The sequence below is a fragment of the Ovis canadensis genome, chromosome 2 (genome assembly GCF_042477335.2).
Source record: "Ovis canadensis isolate MfBH-ARS-UI-01 breed Bighorn chromosome 2, ARS-UI_OviCan_v2, whole genome shotgun sequence".
Lineage (NCBI taxonomy): Eukaryota > Metazoa > Chordata > Mammalia > Artiodactyla > Bovidae > Ovis > Ovis canadensis.
Genome location: NC_091246.1, coordinates 203,806,990 through 203,828,609, shown reverse-complemented (window position 1 = coordinate 203,828,609; position 21,620 = coordinate 203,806,990). Strand labels below are relative to the sequence as shown.

At 39.4% G+C, this 21,620-nt stretch overlaps 1 long non-coding RNA gene across 1 annotated transcript; it reads right to left on the bottom strand.

Annotated features, from left to right (window-relative positions):
* Positions 1-11,139: 11,139 nt before the first annotated feature.
* LOC138434060 (uncharacterized) lies at positions 11,140-16,113 on the bottom strand. The gene is made up of 3 exons (XR_011254626.1): positions 15,697-16,113; positions 13,324-13,428; positions 11,140-12,126 (listed from the first exon to the last, which is right to left on the bottom strand). It is a non-coding gene; the product is annotated as an uncharacterized lncRNA (long non-coding RNA).
* Between the last annotated feature and the right edge of the window lie 5,507 nt (positions 16,114-21,620).

The window sequence follows — 21,620 nt, the reverse complement described above, 5'->3', positions numbered from 1 at the left end:
ATTTGTCAGGAGAAACTCAGAAATCTAAAACTTTAGATTTCTAAAATTGTAGTATTTCTAGGTCTCTTTAATACTGGGTGAAAATGAAAGCATTAGTGACTCTTTGTGACCCCAGGGACTGTAGCCTACCAGGCTTCTGTTCATGGACTTCTCCAGGCAAGAACACTGGAGTGGGTAGCCATTCCCTTCTCCAGGGGATCTTCCCAACCCAGGGATCAAACCTGGGTCTCTTGCATTAGAGGCAGATTCTTCACCAACTGAGCCATCAGGGCAGCCCCTTAATACTGGGTGGCTCAAAGCAAATAAATCTGTAGGTTGCATTTACCTTGCAGGTCTTCCAGTTTGGAACACTTGATTTACTCTAATTTTATTTTATGACTGGCTGGTAATATAAGTGAACTGACCAAATAAATACTACTGAGACATGGCAATTAATAGGAGATATGGGGAAAGGTGAATATATGCTGGAAGGGTAGATAGTCACTAAATGATATACTTGAAAATGATGCGTGCTTACCGGTATCTTTTTGAAAACCAATTTGTGTTCATTCATTTAAGTTGAGAATCTATGTCAAGTTTTTGTGAAATAGATGTGCCATTAAACTCATGTATTTTAAACTAGAAATGAATTTCCTATATCACATAAGAGCAATTAAAGCAAAGACTCATCTTCTATAACTAACTGGTTTGATATTGTCATTGAAAGAGAAGAGCAAGAGATTAACCTGTGACACTGACTTCATGATTATTGTGTCATAATGTTCTGTCTATAAACCTTTGACCTCAGTGTGCTTTCATTATGATAAATTTATCTACCTTCATTATATTCTTTTAAGAAAACTTGAAACTCACTTGGTGAATGTTTTCAGTTCACTTCAGTTCAGTCGCTCAGTCATGTCCGACTCTTTGCAACCCCATGAATCGCAGCACGCCAGGCCTCCCTGTCCATCACCAGCACCCAGAGTTCACTCAAACTCATATCCATCGAGTCGGTGGTGCCATCCAGCCATCTCATCCTCTGTCATCCCCTTCTCCTCCTGCCCCCAATCCCTCTGAGCATCAGGGTCTTTTCCAATGAGTCAACTCTTCACATGAGGTGGCCAAAGTATTGCAGTTTCAGCTTCAGTATCAGTCCTTCCAATGAACACATAGGGCTGATCTTTAGGATGGACTGGTTGCATCTCCTTGCAGTCCAAGGGACTCTCAAGAGTCTTCTCCAACACCACAGTTCAAAAGCATCAATTCTTCAGCACTCAGCCTTCTTCACAGTCCAACTCTCACATCCATACATGACCACAGGAAAAACCATAGCCTTGACTAGACGGACCTTAGTTTTAACAATGCACAATTCCCACTATCATTGTAATCACCTACAGGAAGTCTTTCTTGATTTTTTAAAAAAATTTCATCCTTTACCCAGAAAGCATTTAACTCCTTTATCAAGGATTGGAAAAAAGTTTTTTTTCGTACTTTCCCCTATTTATTGATCAAAAAATGTTACCTATTAATGACATTTTTCCCCCTTTAAATAGATATTTTCTTCTAAACAGATATTAGGCTGACTCATATAGCATTTGTCAACCACAGTAAACTTTGGAGTAACAGTAAGTTGAAATGGAAAAGAAAGGCAGAAAAGCAAAATGGCTGTCTGCGGAGGCCTTACAAATAGCTGTGGAAAGAAGAGAAGCAAAAAGCAAAGGAGGAAAGGAAAGATTTAAGCACCTGAATGCAGAGTTCCAAAGAATAGCAAAGAGAGATAAGAAAGCCTTCCTCAGCGATCAATGCAAAGAAATAGGGGAAAACAACAGAATGGGAAAGACTAGAGATCTCTTCAAGAAAATTAGAGATACCAAGGGAACATTTCATGCAAAGATGGGCTCGATAAGGACAGAAATGGTATGGACCTAACAGAAGCAGAAGATATTAAGAAGAGGTGGCAAGAATACACAAAAGAACTGTACAAAACAGATCTTCACAACCAAGATAATCATGATGGTGTGATCACTCACCTAAGCCAGACATCCTGGCATGTGAAGTCAAGTGGGCCTTAGGAAGCATCACTACGAACAAAGCTAGTGGAGGTGATGGAATTCCAGTTGAGCTATTTCAAATCCTGAAAGATGATGCTGTGAAAGTGCTGCCCTCAATATGCCAGCAAATTTGGAAAACTCATCAGTGGCCATAGGAATGGAAAAGGTCAGTTTTCATTCCAATCCCAAAGAAAGGCAATGCCAAAGAATGCTCAAACTACCGCACAGTTGCACTCATCTCACATGCTAGTAAAGTAATGCTCAAAATTCTCCAAGCCAGAATTCAGCAATACATGAACTGCGAACTTCCAGATGTTCAAGCTGGTTTTAGAAAAGGCAGAGGAACCAGAGATCAAATTGCCAACAATTGCTGGATCATCAAAAAAGCAAGAGAGTTCCAGAAAAACATCTATTTCTGCTTTATTGACTATGCCAAAGCCTTTGACTATGTGGATCACAATAAAGTGTGGGAAATTCTGAAAGAGATGGGAATACCAGACCACCTGACCTGTCTCTTGAGAAATCTATATGCAGGTCAGGAAGCAACATTTAGAACTGGACATGGAACAGACTGGTTCCAAATAGGAAAAGGAGTGCATCAAGGCTGTATATTGTCACCCTGCTTATTTAACTTATATGCAGAGTACATCATGAGAAACACTGTTCTGGAAGAAGCACAAGCTGGAATCAAGATTGCCAGGAGAAATATCAATAACCTCAGATATGCAGATGACACCACCCTTATGGCAGAAAGTGAAGAGGAACTAAAAAGCCTCTTGATGAAAGTGAAAGAGGAGAGTGAAAAAGTTGGCTTAAAGCTCAACATTCAGAAAACGAAGATCATAGCATCCGGTCCCATCACTTCATGGGAAATAGATGGGGAAACAGTGAAAACAGTGTCAGACTTTATTTTTTTAGGCCCCCAAATCACTGCAGATGGTGATTGCAGCCATGAAATTAAAAGACGCTTACTCCTTGGAAGGAAAGTTATGACCAACCTAGATATCATATTGAAAAGCAGAGATATTACTTCACCAACAAAGGTCCGTCTAGTCAAGGCTATGGTTTTTCCAGTGTTCATGTATGGATGTGAGAGTTAGACTGTGAAGAAAGCTGAGTGCCAAAGAATTTATGCTTTTGAATTGTGGTGTTGGAGAAGACTCTTGGGAGTCCCTTGGACTGCAAGGAGATCCAACCAGTCCATCCTGGAGGAGATCAGTCCTGGGTGTTCTTTGGAAGGACTGATGCTAAAGCTGAAACTCCAATACTTTGGCCACCTCATGTGAAGAGTTGACTCATTGGAAAAGACCCTGATGCTGGGAGGGATTGGGGGCAGGAGGAGAAAGGGACGACAGAGGATGAGATGTTTGGATGGCATCACTAACTCAATGGACATGAGTTTGAGTGAACTCTGGGAGTTGGTGATGAACAGGGAGGCCTGGCATGCTGCGATTCATGGGGTTGCAAGGCGTCAGACACAACTGTGCGACTGAACTGAACTGTAGTTGAAATGAGAATATCTAATAACGATACATTGTATATATTGATAGAAATGAAATTCACATATTTTATTTGCCCAGTTATTATAGGTCATGTCAAAAGATGTTTAGCTGATGTCTAGTTTAATGAACTAAAAAGAAAAGCCAGCAATTTCCAAACCATAAATCTCTGTCAAATATATATTTCTTTGATAATTTATAATATTGTTATAAAATACTACCTCTTGCAACACTACATTCTTGGACATAATAATAATTCATGTCTATCTGGTATTTAGTTGGCATTGGAAAATGGAACTCAAACCCAAACTCTTGAACCTTGTCATGACACTACCAACACATGCTCTCCCTACCTCTCACAGAACAAAACAACAGAACAAAACCATTTTAAGTTTGCTAAGGAACTATTCACCAATTAGGGAAGGTTTACTATTATTCCAGTTTCAATCAGGAAACCATATCAACATTTCTTAAATGTTGCATCAAATCACCAGTAGTGACAGAGGAGGCTCCAAATATGGAAATGTAGCTTGAAGACAGCTCCACCAACACAAAACCATATGTATGTTTCATTTACTTTCAAGTAAAGCTTTTATATATCATCAGACTTGGATTTAATTTGAAAATATGGATTTTTCCCATTAGCTTTAATAACAACTGCTTGCCCACTGCCCCAGATATAAAAGAAATGTGATGACTCAGTACTTTACCACTTTAATTTTGTCTGTTCCTTGGCCAGACATTGGGTAACTTGGGGTATGCACTCATTGGTTTGACAAGCAATGTCTATATCATCAGAATCTCTTCCTCATACAATACTACTGATGATTTGGAGCTAAAATGTTTGGGTTTGTTTTCTCTCATCTGCAATTAAACTGTCTGTTATAACACTCAAAATGATGTTTAAGGAGGAATGAAGATAATAGGCTGTCTGAATCTTGGAACCAAGCAAGAATGCCAGTAGTTTTGTGGTGGGAGTATATGCACAGATCTTTACTAACCAGCCACACAGTTTGGGTGTGGTGATGGTTGTACACATACACACTAGTAAACTAGTGATTCCTAGCTGACTTTGACCTGTCCTGAGTTAAGGTCCTTAGTTGAGGTATAAATCATATATATTTAAAATCATATTTTTGAAGTTAGCACTTACTGACTCTGGGAAACATACAAGATGAGCCTGGTGCATCTTATAGTGCTGGAAAGTAAGGAAATACTTAAAAAAAAAAAAAAGACTTGCAATGGGAGTGTGTCAAAGTGATATAGGAGCCAACCAAAAAAAGCTGGAACAATTTGAGCAAAAAAAGTAGTATTGAATTAAAATACAACATATAAATATCCATAAGTCCATATTGATAATAAATACTTGAATAATTAATAAATGAAGAAGAGAGAAATCATCCATGCAGGAGAATTCCAAGTAATTTGTGTAGATACTCCACCTTTAAATGTTGGTTGCTCATAACTCCCTTCCACAGAGCACAGTGCAGAATAGGGAAGGGAGAGAAGAGAAACTTTAAAGTGAAACCACCTGATCAACACTACCTCAGCCAGGTGACCAAGCCAATATATCAATGGTCATAAATCATGTGGGTTGTATATTCCCTTGATATGATATGATAAAAATAACACTTTTCCTCTGTGGTCTTTCCCAAACCTATAACTGCAGTTCAACCATTAGAAAAACAGACAAATTCCAATATAGGGACATTATAAAAAATACATGGCCTGTATTTCTTAAAACTATCAAGGTTATCAAAAACAGGAAAACCCTGAGAAACAGAGAAATAGTCACTCAAAGAGGAGCTTAATGAGACATAATGGTATGTATCCTGGATAGGATGCTGCTGCTGCTGCTAAGTCACTTCAGTCGTGTCTGACTCTGTGCGACCCCATAGATGGCAGCTCACCAGGCTCCCCCATCCCTGGGATTCCCCAGGCAAGAACACTGGAGTGGGTTGCCATTTCCTTCTCCAATGCATGAAAGTGAAAAGTGAAAGTGAAGTCTCTCAGTCATGTCCGACACTCAGTGACCCCATGGACTGCAGCCTTCCAGGCTCCTCTGCCCACGGGATTTTCCAGGCAAGAGTATTGGAGTGGGGTGCCATTGCCTTATCCCCTGGATAGGATACTGGAAAAAGGACATCATCTAAATACCAAGGAGAAATGAATAAATCATGGACTTTAGTTAATAATAATGTATCACTATCATGAACTCACCAAACATTCTTGCTATATTAATAAATAGGATGTTGATGAGAACATTGGGCTTGTTCTTGAATAAAAGAGTGAAAATTCTGGTCCCAAGTTTTAGAGAATGGTGTGAAGCAGTGGCTTTCCCACTTGGGTGTCATGTAGCAATAAAATTCAGCCCCATATAGGGCTCCAGAATCACTGCAAATGGTGATTGCAGCCATGAAATTAAAAGACACTTACTCCTTGGGAGAAAAGTTATGACCAACCTAGATCGCATGTTGAAAAGCAGAGATATTATTTTGCCAACAAAGGTCTGTCTAGTCAAGGCTATGGCTTTTCCAGTGGTCATGTATGGATGTGAGAGTTAGACTGAAGAAATCTGAGTGCCGAAGAATTGATGCTTTTGAACTGTGGTGTTAGAGAAGACTCTTGAGAGTCCCTTGGACTGCAAGGAGATCCAACCTGTCCATTCTGAAGGAGATCAGCCCTGGGATTTCTTTGGAGGGAATGATGCTGAAGCTGAAACTCTGGTACTTTGGCTACCTCATGTGAAGAGTTGACTCATTGGAAAAGACTCTGATGCTGGGAGAGATTGGGGGCAGGAGGAGAAGGGGACGACAGAGGATGAGATGGCTGGATGGCATCACTGACTCGATGGACGTGAGTCTGAGTGAACTCCGGGAGTTGGTGATGGACAGGGAGGCCTGGCGTTCTGCGATTCATGGGGTCGCAAAGAGTCGGACACGACTGAGTGACTGAACTGAACTGAACTGATACAACCCAAAAGAAAAATGTGGTTAGTGATGGCAGGGAAATGATTTAGTGTTATGAACTTTACATGTAGTTGAACATTTGCTAACAATTTGCAAGTATCATACACTCTTACAGTTATTATCATAAAATGTAATAAATTTTAATACCCACATGAAGAGAAAAGCAATCTTAGAATGAGGAACTATTATTTAAATAAATTAATGTTTATTAATATTCAAGTTGGATTATGTTATTTATCTGGATGATGGTTGCAGGATGTATATATATATTTAGATTTTATCAAGCTATACACTTAAAATAGGATCAATTCTTATATGTAAGTTACAGGCCAATTAAAAAATGTTTTAAAGAAAGCAAATTTGTTTGAGAAGGAAAAATGTATGGTCTTTGACATATGATAAATCAATGTCCATATTCTGGCTCTCTGTATTCTGTTTAATGACCTTGGGTAATCTCACCAATCTGAGTCTCACTTTTTTCATTTGTAAAATAGAAAAAAATTCCTTTCTCATGCAGTACTTTTATGTGAAATGAGATAATCTGTATTGAGCCCATTGCTGTGCACCTGGCAAATGCTTAGTATATTGACTTCCGTTTCCTCTCCACCCCAGTATACTGGCCTCAAAGTTTCTTACCACCAGCTCTCAGGCCTATTTTTAGGGAAAGGATGAAGAAGTTATCCAGCCTTCCCTGGGCCAGATTACCAACTTGCCTATTCCTCAAATCTTTGGCAACTGGGAATATTCACACGTCTGCCCATCCATTCATCCATCCATCGTCCATCCATCCATCTATCCATCCATTGAATCAATATTTATTGAATTGCTACTATGTTCCAGGCACCATGATAGGTGCTGGGGAAACACTGCTGAATAAAGCAGTCACGATTCCTGTCTGTTGGGAGTTTACAGTCTCATGGGGAAGACAGGCAGTAAGCAAATAAATCCCTAATTATTAATTATTATAAAAAGTGCTGTAAAGAACAGGGTGCAGCAATGGACAGGTGAGAACTGGAAGTGGAAGAGAAGTCAGTCACTGGAAGATCAGAGGGAAAGCTTCTGCAGTATCCTATCATTGAAGTCTTATAACTTCCCAAATAATTACAGAGTACACATAAAAGACATAATCACCACCAAAGTGAATCTTCTCACATATGAATGCTTGTTGTAACATCTATTCTGCTCCTCAGAAGAGTTGTTTGCATACTTCCTGTTTCTTAGAAGTTAGATACCAGGTAAGTAGATTTTTGCTATAGTAATACAAACTCATTATTTTGTAAGCTGTTACAGATTTAATTTATTCTGACTTTTCCTAATAAACTTTGTTGTACTTGCAGGCAACCAAAGAATGGATGATTGTAAATGTCTCTTAATAAAAATTTTTCCAGCTAATAAACAAGGAAAATAAAATATTTTTTAAAAACTCATCTGTATAATATAATGAGTCACGAAGATGGGACACAAAGGGAAATAAAAAATGAGAACAAGTAACATACTACTTGGGATGTAGTGCAGTATACTGAGCAGGACATTGGATTTGTCATCTGAGTTCAGATTTTGTCTGCATTTCTAGCTGTATGACCTTAAGCCAGTCATTCAACTTCTCTGAGCCTGAGCTGCCTCACATGAAAACCAAGAATAATAATGGTGACCTCAAGGCAGGTGGTAAGAATTAAATGAAATGATATATACTTAGCATTTTGCATGAAGAAGTATTGCCATGCTTTATTTAGAACATTCCTGTCATTTCACTACAAAGCTTAAATCCTGTGTACTTAGGTAGTCTCACCACAGAAATTTCAGCTTTTAAAAGTAGGTACATTCCTTTCTCTTAAATTTCTTTCTCAAACCTTGGCTGTTGGTTTGGAATTCTTAGTTTCTGTGCTAAATCTTATTTCTTTAGGTGATAAATCATTCCTGATTTTCCTAATTCTCACCCAAAATAACCTCAGGCAATCCAGGGAATAAACATGGCCAGGCCAGTTGGGGAGAAGTGAACACTAAGCTTGAGGTGACACCAGGGCTCCTGGCGCTGCATCCTCCGGGGGCTCAGCCTGCCTTGCCATCTGGCCTTTGGGCTCTCCTTTCCTCTCCATTGTTCATGGTTGCTTTGTTGTTGGGCTTCCTGTAATGTTTCAGTAAACGACACGAGTGGGAGAGGAGAGAACAATAGTCAGATGATTTTGCTCTCTGGATCGTCCTCTCTCTCAGGGGTGGCCCAGACAGGTCTACAGTCTGCAGTTCTAGGCTGAGCCCTCACCTCACTTGGGAAAGTCACTCTCAGAGTCCATTCTCACTTGTAACATGGAACAGTTCTAGCCTTGCTTACAGTAAATGCAGGGTTTTTGAAGCTCAGACAAAATATTGTGTGTGAAAGCTCTCTATTCACTCTAAAATGCTGTCCAGACTTCAGGTGCTATTAATACTAGTCTATCCTGGGCCATGTTCACATGCATGACTGGCTGGGAAGCTTCTTATACCTGCTCAGGACTGAGCTGCAAGAAGGGGATTTTTCTAGGTCAACCAGTAATGGAAAATGTCTCAAAGGTATTGCCTATTTTTACTTTGAAAGGGCAACCTTCTCAGAGATAGTCTTTTAATAGTGAGAAGAACTCCAGGCTTGGAAGATTAAAAGATAATTTAAAACTACATAAAACTAATCTATTTTGATGCATTGTGTAATTTATTTGGGCAAATATATAGGTGCTCTTGGCCAAAGTTAAACTGAGCAAGTCTCATTGAAGTGATGAGAACTGATCAAATCTTTGTTCTGCAATTTCCTGTTCTTAGCAAGCAGAGAAAAAAATACACCCTAGGTAAGAGACAGGAAGAAATAAAGACAAATGAGTTTGTCTCTGCAGCTTCTCCCAAATACAACCTCAAAAACCTCTTATTTTAAAAGATGCACCCCCAAATTAGGTTTGTGAGAAGTAGGTTATCATTGGTCATTACATCTGCCTGTGTTTCAGTGCCTCGACTTATTCTCAAGATAAGGTGTGCTGATGAATGTTTTTCTGTTGACTTCTCCTGTAAACAGACATTTCCTCTGAGAAGTGAAATGTGGAAATATTCAGATCCAAGACCCCTAAACTCAAACCTGGACAAAGAGCATGAGAGGGAAAAAGTAATGGATTACTGCGCCCATATGTTTTTGCTAAATTATTTCGAGACACTGCTTCAAAGGATCCTTAATCTAAGGTAGTATTTCAATTGTAGAAAATGCTTTTCCTAGTCAAAATTAATTTAAGCCCCTCTTAATCTGAGTTAGCATGAAATTGGGAGATCTGTAGAGCCTAACTTGTCTTTGTACTTCTCACTTTTGAAATCTAGCAAGAAAATGAGCGGAATAAAAATGTTTTATAATTTGCTTGCCAAATTTTAAAAGGCAGAACCATTCCAGGTCCTAGGAGCTCAAACAGAAAAGCATTATATTTTATATACCACATTAAATAATAAAGAAAAGTAACCTAACAGGAACCAGTTTCAAAATCCTTTCTGGATAATTTGGTACATTTGAAATCTAGTGTGCTTTTCTTGCCTTTCTTAAGCACTCTATAAAACAAGATACTCTCAAATGTGTTAGAACATTTCTGTTTTGATTGGCTCAGAATGACTGGAGGTCCTTGAAATGACTTATAATGAACTAAGCACATGGCATGGTGTCATAAGTCATTCTCTTCAGAGCCTCTTGCTTGTTTTATAGAAATTACATAACTGGGAAGTAACACATGAAAATCTTATACTGTGCTGGTTGAAAGTTGGATCATAATTCCAAAATGTAGGTAAAAGTTTAGAGTAGAAGGCCAAAAGTTATTTTCATCTTTCAAAATGGTAAACATTTAAATTTATTTGTGTAGTTACTTATTTTCTATAGTAGATAAAGTAAAGGGTAAGTTTATTTTGCTTTTTCTTTCCTTTAATTAATCTTGGTTCACTTATGGAACTTCAGAAAGGCTGATGTTGAAAGAGGTCAGGATTGAAGTTAACTAAAAAACCAGTTTTTGGTAGAATAGTCAGAGTTATTAATTGTAAGCATTAAGCATCTTTGGATGTTTGAAGTTGAAAAGGAATATTATTTAAAGCATACTGTGCAGCTCATAGAACAGAGATCCCAGCTGGAGAGTCAGTGTCAGGACAAGATAACCAGGAATAATAGCCAGATTCACATAAGTAGATTGTTCAGGTGAAGACACCACTGCTGCCGAAATACAGGATTCTACAGCAATATGTGCTGTTGACACAACTTATGGTGGACTAACGAGGGGCATTAAAGCTACTGCTTCTAGGACTTTATCTCCTTGCCACTTCTGCTTCCGTTATAAAGTTGTGTCTGGCCCCAGCCTCACTTTCTCCAGATTCTAAGGCTCAATGTGTTCAGGTAGTTTGATAGGACCTAAGGTAATTGCTTCTGATCTAGCTGCAACGGAGGCTGGAAACATGAGTATGTGGCACTTCCACTTCTATAAACTCAGAAGGTGAGGAATTCTTAAAACACTGGAGAGGTTGAGATACTAGGTGACAGCAGAGTGACAAGTGTCCCAAAGCTGAAAGAGCAAACTGGTCACTATGATTGGTATAGTAGTTCTCCATCTCCAGTTCTCAAGCTTTCTACACTCAAAACTTACTAAAGATTTCAAAGAGTTTTTGCTTATATAGGTAATTTCCATCAATATTTATCATATGTATGAATTAAGAGGAATTTTAAAACGATGTAGTACTTTAACAATTACATATCAATAATAACAATTATGTCAACATCAGTTTAGTCAGTTCAGTTCAGCCGCTCAGTTGTGTCCGACTCTTTGCGACCTCATGAATCACAGCACGCCAGGCCTCCCTGTCCATCACCAACTCTCGGAGTCCACCCAAACCCATGTCCATCGAGTCAGTGATGCCATCCAGCCATCTCATCCTCTGTCATCCACTTCTCCTCCTGCCCCCAATCCCTCCCAGCATCAGGGTCTTTTCCAATGAGTCAACTTTTCACATGAGGTGGCCAAAGTATTGCAGTTTCAGCTTCAGCATCAGTCCTTCCAATGAACACCCAGGACTGATCTCCTTTAGGATGGACTGGTTGCATCTCCTTGCAGTCCAAGGGACTCTCAAGAGTCTTCTCCAATACCACAGTTCAAAAGAATCAATTCTTCGGCACTCAGCTTTCTTCACAGTCCAACTCTCACATCCATACATGACCACTGGAAAAACCATAGCCTTGACTAGATGGACCTTTGTTGACAAGGTAATATCTCTGCTTTTGAATGTGCTATCTAGATTGGTCATAACTTTCCTTCCAAGGAGTAAGCGTCTTTTAATTTCATGGTGGCAATCACCATCTGCAGTGATTTTGGAGCCCCCACAAATAAAGTCTGACACTGCTTCCACTGTTTCTCCATCTATTTCCCATGAAGTGATGGGACTGGATGCCGTGATCTTAGTTTTCTGAATGTTGAGCTTTAAGCCAACTTTTTCACTCTCCTCCTTCACTTTTGTCAAGAGGCTTTTTAGTTCCTTTTCACTTTCTGCCATAAGGGTGGTGTCATCTGCATATCTAAGGTTATTGATATTTCTCCCGGCAATCTTGATTCCAGCTTGTGCTTCTTTCAGCCCAGCGTTTCTCATGCAGCGTTTCTGCATATAAGTTAAATAAGCAGGGTTAAAATCTACAGTCTTGACGTACCCCTTTTCCTATATTTTATGAAAAATAGCTATACTACCCAAAACAAAGGAAGTGATAAGGATGGTATTATTTTACATGTTTGCAATTTGTCTGATTTCTAGCTTAATAGGAAGTGGTTGGATTCTCACAACTGCTTCTCCATTAACCTTTTGGTTAATGGATTACAGATTACATTCTGTAATCTCTGGAAAACTAAACCATACACTTGTGAAAGAATAAGAGAGAAAAGGGTAAATATCATCTTAATATTATTATGAAAATAGTTTTGACATTGGAGACTCCTTAAAAGGTACTGGGGTCTCCCTAACACAGTTTGAGAATTGTTAGATGAAAGATTTGTTTGTGATTGTAATTAGGTGATATATAGTATATTGAAGCACACAATTCTCTGGATCCTATTCTACATCTACATATATATTTTTATCCAAGACTTGGAAATTTTGCTTGAAGGTTGACAGGATAGAACCTGTATCAAATTATTATTATGATGATATTTTTAATAGACTGCAAAAATAATAGCAGGACTCTATTTTGGTTGTTCAGTGGGGTTTTGTCCTTTCCTTTGATCTCACAGGTTATTTCCAACTCTAATTTCTGACTCTACAGTTCCCTAAATTTGCATATTATAAGCAATGACAGATTCACTTACTTTTTTAAACAACCTTGTTATTTTAGAACAGGTTTAGATTTACAGACAGTAAAGAATCTGCCTGCAATGCAGGAGACTCGAGTTTGATCCCTGGGTCCAGAAGATCCCCTGGAGAAGGGAATGGCTACCCACTCCAGTATTCTTGCCTGGAAAATTCCACGGACAGAGGAACTGGCAGGCTATCGTCCATGGGGCTGCAAAGGGTGGGACGTGACTGAATGACTAACACTTAAGATTTACATAATCATTGCAACGATAGTCCAGAGTGTACCGCACAACCAGTCTCCTATGATAGTGTCTTACACCTGTAAGACACATTTTGACATATTAGTGATTAATTTATTACTGTTAACTAAAGTTCATAGTCTATTCTGATTTTCTTATCTATCTCTTGTTTAATGTCATTTGTCTGCTCCAAGATTCCGTCTAGGACACCACATTATGTTTAGTCATCATTCATCTTAGGTTCCATTTGATTGTGACAATTTCTCAGACTTACCTGTGTTTTGATGACCTTGACAGTTTTGAGAAGTATTTTGTAGGCCAAGTATTTTGTAGGATGTCTCTCAACTGTGATTTGTCTGCTGTTTTTCTCATGGTTGACCTGGGTTATGGGTTTTGTGGAAGAAGATCACAGAGGCAACATGTCATTTGCATTACATCAAATAATGGGTATGTATTATCAAAATGACTTACAACTATGGGTGTTAACTTTGATCCCCTGGCTTGATGTACTATTTTTCATGGTCTTCACCATAAAGTTGCTCTTTTCTTCTCAATTTCCATACTGTGCTCTTTGGAAGAAAGTCATTATGCACAGCCCATACTTAAGAAGTGGAGAGTTAGACTCTGCCAACTTGAGGGTGGAGTGGCTACATAAACTGTACATAATTCTGCATGAGAGGTTTGTCTATTCTTTCCCGTTTATTTATTCAATCATTTATAGTTTATATGTACTCACAGATATTTACTTTATACTTTGGTATATAATCCACTAGTACTTCTTTTATTATATAGCTCAAATTGTTCTAGCTTTAATTACTGGGGGCTTATCCCATTGGCTCCTGAATCCCTTTGACACACCGCCATCATTGTGTGGTCGCTTGTTTGTTGGTTGGTTGGTTTGCACTTCCTTCTTTCTCATGCTACAGTGTTCCAGGCACAGCTGTGTGTTTCCTGCCCCAGTCCTAGAAGCATCAATTTCTCCAAAGAGCTTTGTTTCCTTTTGTTGAAGAACAGTATTAGAAACCAAGACACAAGTGAGAGGAGTACTTATTGTTCTTGGGGTGTCATTGCTTTTATGTGCTCTCAGCTGACAGAGCAAGAAGATATGTGTCCTAACCCACGTACACACAGATATCTATAAATAAATCTATATGTAAACATCTGCATCTATATTAAACTAAACATTAGTTCATACCAATATCTCTAACTCTAATCCATTGCACATGGATCATTCTACACCCTTCTCCTCTTGTATTTGTTATATACTTATAAAATTATTTTAACAGTGAAGGACTTTTGGAATGGAGGTATGAGTGGAAACAAAAGAATGAAAAGAGCCAAAACTCCAGTGACTAAGGTGAATTAAACATCCAAGAACCTGTACTCTATTGTTCACAGCTACAGTTATATAGTATCCGCAGTAAAAGGCCTTACACAGAGTAAGCTTAAATCTTGTTACTACTCCACGAGTAACTCAGGTTACAGTTATGTAGTATATAACTTCCTTGTCTCTTGAAGTTTCTTAACTTTAAAGCAGGCAAATATAGCACTTTACTCATAGGAGTGTGAGGAGTAAATGTTTACCAAAAGAGCAAATTTAGAACAGGGCCAGGATCAGAATTTATGATCAATTGTTACTATATACACTATGGGTAAGCATATTATAATTTATACTTTACAGATGAAGAAAGAGAGGCATAGGGATGATATAACCTGCTCAAAATCTCATAGTTAGTAAACTACAGACCCACTTTCTCATAAACTATGCCCTTTAAAGGGTTTCTGAACAGCTCTATACGTTTATCTCTTTTATTACATTAAGATATAAAGTGCCACTCTGTAAATCTAAAGGGAAGGCTAACTACTGAAAACACTCAAGGATGCTTTGAATATTCTCAATGTCTCTTATATGAATTCATTGTCACATGGATCATTCTAGCCCCCTCCTCTTGCATTTATTATACTTGTGTATCTAGTGATCATCATTATCATTTCCCACATTACCAACATTTTCATGGTAGGAAAGGACTCGGCTAGTGGAGTAGATGAGCCTTCTCAATGCTTATGCTGTCACCTTTAGCCAGTTGAGGCAAAGGTTAAAAGTTAGCTCTGCCTTATCTATACATGTGCCTTCTTGTTATAAGAGACTTGCTTAGTGAAAGATTCCTGGAAGCTTTACTATTTCTTACCTGTCATGTGTTCTAGGGAATGTGACACCAGGTCAAGATTCACGGAATATGCAGTTGGTAAAAGAAGTGTCTTAGAAGTACAAAAGGAGACGCTTTGTTGGACAGAACCTGTAGACATTTATCTACTCAAGTCAAGTCAATGACAATTTTACACTCTATATTTACTTGCTCCACTCCATATCTCTTCCCCTTTGAACACTATGACTCTAATTCTTTTGTCTTGCATAACCCTCTCTCTGGACGTCACTATTTGTTGAACTTACCGTTTCATTTTGAGCCTGGTGTCACTGCCAGGTAGATTCTGAAGAAGGAAGCAGCTACCTCGCTCTCCCCCTTCCTTATCACCATGTCGCCCCCACCCCACTCCCCATTTCTCTCTCTTAGCATCAGTTAGAAGATTTGAGGGAAATCATAAGTATCTTATAACATCATTTGACAAATATTCGTTTAGGACCTACTATGTCTCAGGGATTTTGCTAGTCGCAAGATGCAGTGATACACATAGTCCTCATCCTCAGGGAGCCTGAAGACCACTGGAAAGTAACAGCAGCTTGTATGAAGTGGGGGCTTCCTCTTGTCAGGCACTGGGCTCTCTGTGTGCCCTTTCACACTGAAATCTCCTGGAAGCAGCTATTCCGACTGTCCTCATTCTGCAGGGGAGAAGACTGAGGATTGCCCAAGGCCACACACCTGGGAATGGTGGAGCTGGGACTTGAGTGCGGGTCTGTCTGATGTCACACACGTAACCACAAGTCCATCTTCTCGCCCGTCCCTCTCTGTCTCTCTCTGTCTCTCTCTGTCTCTCTCTCTCTCTCTCTCTCTCTCTCACACACACACACACACACACACACACACACTCACACAATCACACACCCACCCTCAGGAAGCAGGACCTCAGAGTTTGGTGTGTTTGTGGCTGGATAGAAGCTCTTTTTCAACTTTGAGGCAGTTTCTACTGAATACTTTGATTTGCAAATATAAAGTACTCTCTGAAGCACAGCCTTAAACAAATTGTGGTAGACAGCTGGGAGAGGACAGCTGCAGACAGAAAAATGTGGCCGGATGCCCCAGGCGCGGGAGGAAGAGATGTGCAGTGAGGCGGCTGCGAGCAGAGGAAGCAGTGATAAGCAGAGGTAAACTGGATTGACAGATTAGACCACCTGGCCCCCAGACCACAGTGGAAGAAGGCCTTAAATACTTTAGCATGCCCTGTCTTTATCAGGTTATACAAATGCAACTAGACTATAAGTATGTTTTTCTTTGCCTATGTTATTCAAGTGATTAGTCAAGTAAATTTAAAAATCCTCTTTCTTCCTGGAGAATGTCTGACATAATGAGGTAGAAAGACCTCAGGATTAAAAATAAGGAGACGTAAATTCTTGTCCAGATGAATGCCAATAGTCTAATTGTAGGATCTTCTGCAAGTTACTGAACTTCTCTCATTCTAGGTACTCTTTCTTCTAATATAAGGAAATAGGACTACTGAACCGTAAGGTTTTTTGAAGTTCCTAACTGCTGCAGTGCCATGATGTACCAAGAACCTATACTGTGTCTACTGCATTAAACAATTTAAGATTCAGAGGCAATTAGCAAACATGTGTCTAGCCCTTTGGACTTGTGCTGTCCAGTACTGGAGCTGCTAGCCACATGTGGCTATGGAACACTTGTAATGTGATGGAACTATAATTCTATGTCACTTTAAATAAATTTGAAATCAGAAAGTGGTGCTGTATTCAGTTACTGAAAACTTTTACATTTGAAACAAGGTAAGGATATGAGTCTCTTTTCAGTGGTTCCCTGAGCTCAGTTGGTAAAGAATCCATCTGCAATGCAGGAAACCCCAGTCCGATTCCTGGGTCAGGAAGATCCCCTGGAGAAGGGACAGGCTACCCACTCCAGTATTCTTGGACTTCCCTGGTGGCTCAGTTGGTTAAGAATCTGCCTGCAATGTGAGAGAACTGGCTCAAATCCTGGGTTGGGTAGCTTCCCTGGAGAAGGGAACAGCTACCCACTTCATTATTCTTGCCTGGAGACTTCCATGGCAGAGGAGCAACGCAGGCTACAGTCCATGGGGTTACAAACAGTGGACATGACTGAGCACCTTCCACTTTCACTTTCTTTCAAATTTTGTACAATGTAAATACAGATCAAGTGTTTCTGATGAAAATTTAGCATCTAAATTGAGATGTATTGTTCATGTAAAATACACCAGATTTAAGACAATATAAAAAAAGGATGTAAAATATCTCCAGGAGATCTTCCTGACCCAGGGATCGAACTTGGATCTCCCATGTTGCAGGCAGATACTTTACAGTCTGAGCCACCAGAAAGCCAAACCAAAATATCTCATTAATCATTTCTCATGTTGAAATGACAGACAATATTTTAGATATATGGGATTAGGTAAATGTATTACTAAAATTAATTTCATCTATTTTTTACCTTTAATGTGATCATGCCCCTTCATGAGTCACAGGCTTTTTATGGTGAAGGGGCTTGCATAACTCAGTGCAGCTATGAGCTACGGCTTGCAAGGCCACCCAAGACGGACGGGTCATAGCGAAGAGTTCTGACAAAATGTAGTCCACTGGAGGGGAAAATGGCAAACCACTCCAGTGTTCTTAACACAAGAATCCCATAAACAGTATGAAGGCAAAAAGATGATACCAGAAGATGAGCCCCCCAGGTCTGAAGGTGTCCAATATGCTACTGGGAAGAGTGGAGGGCAATTACTAATAGCTCCAGAAAGAAAGAAGTGACTGGGCCAAAGTGGAAACGATGCTCATTTGTGGATGTGTCTGGTGGTGAAAGTAAAGCCTGATGCTGGGCAAGATTCCCTTAGAAGAAATGGAGTAGCCCTCATAGTCAACAGAAGAGTTCAAACTGCAGTACTTGGATACAGTCTCAAAAATGACAAAATGATCTCAGTTTGTTTCCAAGGCAAATCATTCAGTATCACAGAAATCCAAGCCTATGCCCCAACCAGTAATTCTAAAGAAGCTGAAGTTGAACAGTTCTGTGAAGAGCTACAACAACTTCTAGAACTAACACCGAAAAAAGATGTCCTTTTCATCATAAAGGACTGGAATGCAGAAGTAGGAAGTCAATAGATATCCAGAATAACAGGCAAGTTTGGCCTTGGAATACAAAAATGAAGAAGGGCAAAGGCTAACAGAGTTTTGTCACAAGAACATACTGGTCATAGCAGGCACTCTCTCCTAACAACACAAGACGACTCTACACATGGACATCACCAGATGATCAATACCAAAATCAGATTAATTATATTCTTTGCAGCCAAAGATGTAGAAGCTGTATACAGTCAGCAAAAACAAGGCCTGGAGCTCACTCTGGCTCAGATCATCAGCTCCTTATTGCAAAATTCAGGCTTAAATTGAAGAAAGTATGGAAAACCACTAGGTCATTCAGGTATCACCTAAATCAAATCCCTTATGATTGATTATACAGTGGAGAAGATGAATAGATTCAAGGGATTAGTTCTGGTAGGCAGGGTTTCTGAAGAACTATGGATGGAGGTTTATAAGTTGTATAGGAGGCAGTGACCAAAACCATCCCTAAGAAAAAGAAATGCAAGAAGGCAAGAAGGTTGTCTGAGGAGGCTTTATAAATAGCTGAGGAAAGATGAGAAGTGAAAGTCAAGGGAGAAAGGAAAAGATATACCCAACTGAAAGCATAATTCGAGAGAATATCAAGGGGAGATAAGAAGGCCTTCTTAAATGAACAATGCAAAGACACAGAGAAAAATAATAGAATGGGAAAGACTAGAATCTCTTCAAGAAAAGTGGAGATATCAAGGGAATATTTCATGCAAGGATAGGCACAAAAAATGACAGAAACAGTAAGGACCTAACAGAAGCAGAAGAGAGTAAGAAGAGGTGACAAGAATACACAGAAGAACTATACAAAAAAGGTCTTCATGACCGTGATAACCACAATGGTGTGGTCACTCACCAAGAGCCAGATATCCTGGAGGGTGAAGTCGAGTAGGGAACCAAGCTAGTGGAAATGATGGAATTCCCCGAGTTATTTCAAGTCCTAAAAGATGATGTTGTTAAAGAGCTGCACAAAATACGGCAGCAAATTCTGAAAACTCAGCAGTGGCCATAGGACTGGAGAAGGTGTTTTCACTCCAATCCCAAAGAAGGGCAATGCCAAAGAATGTTCAAAGTACCATACAGGTGCACTCATTTCACATGCTAGTAAGGTTATGCTCAAAATCCTTCAAGCCAGGCTTCAGTAGTATGTGAGGTGAGAACTTCCAAATGCATAATCTGGGTTTAGAAAAGGCAGAGGAACTAGAGATCAAACAGTCAACATTGGTTGGATCATAGAGAAAGCAAGGGAATTACAGGTAAACATCTACTTCTGCGTCATTGGTTATGCTAATGCCTTTGACTGTGTGGATCACAACAAACTGCAGAAAATTCTTAAAGTGATGGGAATACCAGACCACTTGACCTATCTCCTGAGAAACCTGAATGCGGGTCAAGAAGTAACAGTTAGAACCAAACATGGAACAATGGACGGGTTCAAAATTGGGAAAGGCTATATGTTGTCAAGCTGCTTATTTAACTTACATGCAGAGTATATCATACTGACGTGGTCAGCATGTAGTGACTGACCTGTGTGATTGGGGAGGGTCACTTTCCCTGGAGAGAATGTGGTGAGTGTGCTGGCATGATCAAAGACCTCCATCCCTTGCCACTTCTTCGGGTTCCCTTGGAGTGACTGAGGAGCACCGCTGTGTTAGTTTCCTAGGGCTGCCATAACAAATACCATAGGCTTGTTGGCTTAAATGACAGAAATAAGTTTTCTCACAGTTCTTGAGGCCAGAAGTCAATGGTTTCAGTTTCTTCTGAGGCCTCTCCCCTTGCCTTACAGATGACCACCTTCTCACTGTGTCCTCCGGTGGTCAGCCTTTAGTCTGTGTAGTCTGTGTCATAATCCATTTTTCAAAAGTTTTTTTTTTGTAAATTGAGGTATAATTGACTTATAATATTAGTTTCAGCTGTACAACATAAGATTTGATATTTGTATATATTGCCAAATGATCACCACAATAAATGTAATTAACATCTGTCACCTACAGTTCAGTTCAGTTCACTCAGTCGTGTCCGACTCTTTGCGACCCCATGAATCGCAGAACGCCAGGCCTCCCTGTCCATCACCATCTCCCGGAGTTCACTCAGATTCACGTCCATCGAGTCAGTGATGCCATCCAGCCATCTCATCCTCGGTCGTCCCCTTCTCCTCCTGCCCCCAGTCCCTCCCATCATCAGAGTCTTTTCCAATGAGTCAACTCTGCATGAGGTGGCCAAAGTACTGGAGTTTCAGCTTTAGCATCATTCCTTCCAAAGAAATCCCAGGGCTGATCTCTTTCAGAATGGACTGGTTGGATCTCCTTGCAGTCCTAGGGACTGTCAAGAGTCTTCTCCAACACCACAGTTCAAAAGCATCAATTCTTCAGCACTCAACCTTCTTCACAGTCCAACTCTCACATCCATACCTGACTACTGGAAAAACCATAGCCTACAAAAAAGTCTTTTTCTAGTTATGGGAACTTTTAAGATATACTCAATTGGCAACTCTTAAATATGCAATATAGTATAATACGGTGACTATAGTCACCATGGTGTATATTACATCCCCATGACTTATTTATTTTATAAGCTTGTGCCTTTTGACCCCCTTCACTTTTTTCTCTTATTCTCCAGTCCCTGCCTATGGCAATGATCAGTCTGTTTCCTGTATCTACAAACTTTGTGTGTGAGTATGTGTGTGTGTTATTTTGTATTTAATTCCATATGTCAGTGAGATAATACAGTATTTTCTTTGTCTGTCTGACTTATTTCTATTAGAATAATGCCCTCAATGTCCGTTTATATTGGATAAATGGCAAGATTTCATCATTTTTATGGCTGAATCATATTCTGTTGTGTGTGTGTATGTATATATACACAAATATATGTGTATATATATATATTTTTTTCTTTATCCAGTCGTCTATTGATGGACATTTAGGTTGTTTCGCTATTTTGACTATTGCAAATAATACTGCAATGAACATGGAGTGCATATATCTTTTCCACTTAATGTTTTCATTTTCTTCAGATAAATACCAGGAAGTGACATTTCTGGATCACAAGGCAGTTCTGTTTCTAATTTTCAGGGGAACCCCCATAGTTCCATCACCAATTTACATTCCCACCTGCAGGGTACAAGTGTTCCTTTTTCTCCCCATTCTTACCAACATTTTGGGTTTTTTTGTTTGTTTGTTTGTTTTTTGATAATAAGTATTCTGAGAAGGGTGAGGTGATATTGCATTATGGTTTTTATCTGTGTTTCCCTGATGATTAATGAT